General features: G+C 41.6%; 1 pseudogene; it reads right to left on the minus strand.

Moving 5' to 3' along the window:
• On the minus strand, nucleotides 1-4,269 carry LOC114755182 (uncharacterized; annotated as a pseudogene).
• Between the last annotated feature and the right edge of the window lie 1,227 nt (nucleotides 4,270-5,496).

Here is a 5,496-nt window from a genome sequence, read left to right on the forward strand (position 1 = left end):
TCAGGAGTGCCAGATTCCTTGGGGCTTCACTGAGATGCGTGGTTGGCATAATGTTTCTTGTGACAATATGCAACCAAATTTGGCCTCCGGTATCATGTCTTTTCTCAGAATATATGCCTGGCCTCTCTTAGGCCGCACCCACATCTCCTTAGAACCGGTGAGTGTTGCTGAGATGGCATCAAGGGGAATCTCCTTCTGATGGTTGAGATAATACTGATATTGGCACTTGTCCACCTCGGGAAGCTCATAGTGATCTCTGATGCGTAATGGAGTAATGAGGAAACGCTGGTACCGTATAAACATCTCATTACTCAAGTTTGTAGCCACCTAACATAGAATTTTCTGACCAGCTTCTCATTCCCTTCACCTTTGGGACCAATCAAATTGAGGAGATTGAGCTTCTGTGCTTTTTTATAGAACCCGAATTTATTTTTGCACGGAAATTCTCTTTCTTGATGCAAACTCTTTTCTCAATGAGCTCTTTAATTGGAGGATCAGGGGAGGTGGCACGGGCTTTCTTCCTGGGGGCCATTGGATTGTTACCTGCTAAGAGAAAAAACAAAGCACACCACACACAAACTAAGCACAAAACAAAGAAAAGAAGAAAACTAACCTAAAATAAAGAAAAACTATCCCCCAAACTTAAATCAAGGAGCTAGACCACAATCTCACCATTACTTAATCCCTTTCTCAACCTGAATTATAAAATACCTCCAATTCAAACAAGTTTACAAAGGTTCTCCTATATCTGGTGATTTCAAAATCAGATAACCATCAGTAGCTACCAATTGAAACTAATTTCACTAGATCAGAATAACATTTCCAAATCAGCTACAAGTGAAATAGAACAACATAACTTGGGTAATGAACCGGTGTTATTGAAAATTTAGACAAGCATATCCTTTTCTCAAATCAGGTCCAAGTTATGATCACTCAATTTCACATGTATCACATTTTCATCAATATGTTCACAGATAGTTGGGCAATAAGCAATTATCACCTAACCACAATGTAACTTCAGAGAATCAAAATGCTACCATCTAGAGTTCAAAAATTCATCTAACCACAAAGCACAACCCTAACACTACCCATCTCCATCTAAACTAAACTAAACTAAAAGAAATAAAAAGGAAGAAAGAATACCTATTCGGTCGACTAAGGGAGAGGAAAGAAAGGCCGACGGTGAGGGGAGAAATGAGGGCGGCGGCGGTAGAGAAAAGGACTGGCGGTGGAAGACGAGAAGCTCGGCGACCGGCGACCGCGACGCGAGCCTGATGGGTGACGGAAGACGCGAGGCGACGGGAGAGGGAGAAAATTTTGGGCTGGAAGGATGAGTATTTCGAATATGAAAGGGAGAAGAGGACCGACGGGGTATCTAATATGAAAAGGGGGTGCTTGAAATTGGCTTGGGAGTGAAAAGACCAAAGGGTTAGGGTTTTAAAATTAAATCAATGAATCTACCCTCAAAACCGTCAGATACACTGGGGCAAAGGGTATTGAGACAAATGAGCAAGGTTAAAAAGGGGAACACAAAAATCTGGAAATGCGAGAAGGCGCCGCGGCGGGGCACTTTCACAGAACTCAGACCCTGGGCTTAAGTAAAAGCGCGCGCGGCGTCTATTTCAAACGCCGCGGCGGTTTTATACCGAGAGGGCACGGGGACCACGGACTTAGGCCCGCGGCGCCTATTACAGAAAGGGGACTCTGAACAGACGAGGCGCCGCGGCTTCTCATCAAATGCCCGCGGCGCCTCACACAGAAAGGCTACAATGAAAAATTAATAAACACAGACTGGACCTACCAAATCAAACACCCTACACATAATAAAACAAGACTAAACACAAGCATAAGCATAAAAACAAACACAAGACAAACAACCACATAAAAGCAAAACCCACAAGTCTCAATTTAACACAATTTCAAACCAATCAAGTCAATGCCACTGCTAGAGATTAAGTTAGGTGCACTTCCCTGGTTGCGCTAATTAGAAATCAACCACTCCTGCTGAGCTCCAAAGTTTGAGGAATAAACCAAGAGGCCTACAAAAACAAAGATCAAACATAAATCTACTAAAACAAAACTGAAATAAAAGAAACACATCAAAGGCAAGTTTAGAGCTTGGGTTGCCTCCCAAGTAGCGCTTGGTTTATAGTTCTTCAGCCTGACTCTTCAGCTTTGTTATGATTGTTCAGCAAAGTAGATCGTAGAAACTTGACGATCCACCTTTCCACCCCAATAATGCTTCAAACGTGGCCATTTGCATGAAATCTTTCACCTTTTTCATTTTCCAGCTCCACCGCACCATGGTTAGCAGCTTGTACCACAGTGAATGGCCCTGACCAACGTGATTTGAGTTTGCCCGGAAATAGTCTCAATTTGGAATTATGAAGTAACACCTTTTGCCCCGCTTCAAAGACCTTGGGAATAATTTTCTGATCATGATACTTCTTGGTCCGTTCCTTATAGAGCCTTGCACTTTCATAGGCATTAAGGCGAAATTCCTCTAACTCATTCAGTTGTAGGAGCCTTTTTGCACCAGCAGCTTGAAAGTCAAAGTTGAGCTTTTTTTATGGCCCAATAAGCTCCATGTTCCAATTCTACAGGCAAATGACATGCTTTTCCAAACACCAACCGATAGGGAGACATCCCAATCGGAGTTTTATATGCTGTCCTGTAGGCCCAAAGAGCATCATCCAGTTTTAATGACCAATCTTTTCTTGTTGCACCTACTACCTTCTCAAGAATGCTTTTGATCTCTCGGTTGGATATTTCTGCTTGGCCATTTGACTGAGGATGATAAGCCAAAGTTACCCTGTGCTTTACACCATATTTCTTCATCATAGAGCTTGAAATTGATGATTGCAAAAGTGAGAACCACCATCACTAATAATAGCCCGAGGTGCTCCAAATCTCGTGAAGATGTTTTTCTTTAAGAATTTGATCACCGTTTTAGCATCACTGGATACACATGCAGTAGCTTCAACCCATTTCGAGACATAATCCACAGCAACCAGAATGTACTCTTGATTTAGAGACTTTGGAAACGGGCCCATGAAGTCAATTCCCCATACATCAAAGAGTTCAACTTCCAGAATATTATTCAGAGGCATTTCATTCCTTCTTGATATGTTTCCCACTCGTTGACATCGATCACATCAATCACAAAGGCATATGCATCTTTAAATAGTGAAGGCCAATAAAAACCACTTTGAAGGACTTTGGCAGCCGTTTTCTCTCCTCTAAAGTGCCCACCATAAGCTGAAGAGTGGCAACACTCTAGAATATCTTGCTGCTCAACTCCGGAACACATCTTCTTATCATCTGATCGGCACATCTTTGAACAAATAAGGTTCTTCCCAGAAGTACAACTTTGCATCGTGAAGAAATTTCCTCTTTTGATGGGAGTTAAGGTCTAGTGGCAGAGTTCCACAAACCAGATAATTAACCAGATCTGCATACCATGGAGTAGTTGAGTTATCCACAAAGAACAAGCATTCATCGGGAAAAGCTGCATTGATCTCTTGACAATGATCATGTTGAGCTTCACTACTTAATCGAGATAGATGATCGGCCACTTGGTTCTCAGTGCCTTTCCTATCAACAATTTCCAATCAAATTCTTGAAGCAAAAGGACCCATCGAATTAGGCGTGCCTTGGAATCTTTCTTGGTAAACAGATACTTTAGGGCAGAGTGGTCTATAGATAGTCACTTTGGTGCCCACAATATAAGACCGGAATTCTCACAAGCAAACACCACTGCAAGCAATTCTTTCTCAGTAGTAGTGTAGTTAAGTTGGGCATCATCCAAAGTTTTACTAGCATAGTAGATGGGATGGAAGACCTTATCTACTTTTTGTCCTAGAACTGCTCCAACGGCAAAATCACTAGCATCTGCCATAATGATGAAGGGTAGCTCCCAATTAGGTGCCACTAAAATGGGTGCTGAGGTGAGCTTCTTCTTTAATTCCTCAAAAGAGTTCATACAAGTGTCATCAAACTTGAACTCCCTATCTTTCTCCAACAAATTGCACAAAGGCTTAGTGATTTTAGAGAAATCTTTAATGAAACGACGGTAGAATCCCGCATGACCCAAGAAACTTCTAATACCCTTAACACTTGTTGGTGGAGGCAATTGCTCAATAACAGATATCTTTGCCTTGTCAACTTCTAGGCCTTGTTTGGATACTCGATGACCAAGGACAATGCCCTCTTGCACCATGAAGTGACATTTTTCCCAATTCAGAACCAAATTAGTTTCTTCACATCTTTGCAAAACAGCCGCCAAATTATTTAAACACAATCAAAAGAATCTCCAAAAACAGAGAAGTCATCCATGAACACTTCAATTGTTTTCTCAATCATCAGCAAAGATGGCCATCATGCATCTTTGAAATGTTGCTGGAGCATTGCAAAGACCAAATGGCATTCTTTTGAAAGCAAACGTGCCATATGGACAAGTAAAGGTTGTTTTCTCTTGATCTTCTGGGGCTATTACAATTTGGTTGTATCCTGAATACCCATCCAAGAAACAAAAGAATTCTTGCCCAGCAAGTTTATCCAACATCTGATCAATAAATGGCAGCGGGAAATGGTCTTTTCTGGTTGCTGTATTTAACTTTCGATAATCCATGCAAATTCTCCACCCAGTCACAGTACGAGTTGGAACTAGCTCATTTTGGTGTTAGCCACTACAGTTATACCGCCTTTTTAGGGACGCATTGAACTGGGCTCACCCATGAACTATCAGAAATAGGGTAGACTATTCCAGCAGAAAGCCATTTAAGGATCTCTTTCTTGACTACCTCTTTCATAACTGGGTTTAATCTTTCCTTTGATGCTCAATAGAAGGTTTGTGACCATCCTCTAATAAAATCTTGTGCATACAAATAGAAGGGCTGATCCCTTTGATGTCAGCTATGGACCACCCAATAGCTTTCTTGTGGTGTCTCAAGACCCTTAACAGTTTCTCTTCTTGCAACGTGGACAACTTAGAAGAAACAATCACAGGTAAAGTGGTAGAATTACCCAAGTAGGCATACTTGAGATGTGATGGTAAAGTCTTCAACTCCAACACCGGCGGTTCATCCACAGAAGGCTTTAGAGGAGAGCTCAAAGCACTAGTCACATAGAGGCTCAAAAGTCTTAGCTTTTCGATACGGAAAGCTTCAATACTCATCATTTCTGCATAAGCTTCAACCTTGCCATCAATACTACTTGTTTCTCCAATCAACAATGCTTCTAATGGGTCTTTGGTCAAAGAGTTAATCAGCTCCTCTTGCACCGTGGAATCAATCACATCATACAATTACAGTGAGCAGAATCATCTGGAAACTTCAAGGCTTGATTCATGTTGAATATCACCTTCTCATCATTTACTCGCATGGTGATCTCACCCTTTTCTACGTCAATGAGGGTTCTGCAGTAGCTAAAAATGGCCGTCCCAAATAATGGGGATATTCCAATCTACCTCACAGTCTAACACAATGAAATCAGCTG

The sequence above is a fragment of the Neltuma alba genome, unplaced genomic scaffold (genome assembly GCF_004799145.2).
Source record: "Neltuma alba isolate B1F8T4 unplaced genomic scaffold, ASM479914v2 tig00010233_pilon, whole genome shotgun sequence".
In the NCBI taxonomy this organism is placed as follows: domain Eukaryota; kingdom Viridiplantae; phylum Streptophyta; class Magnoliopsida; order Fabales; family Fabaceae; genus Neltuma; species Neltuma alba.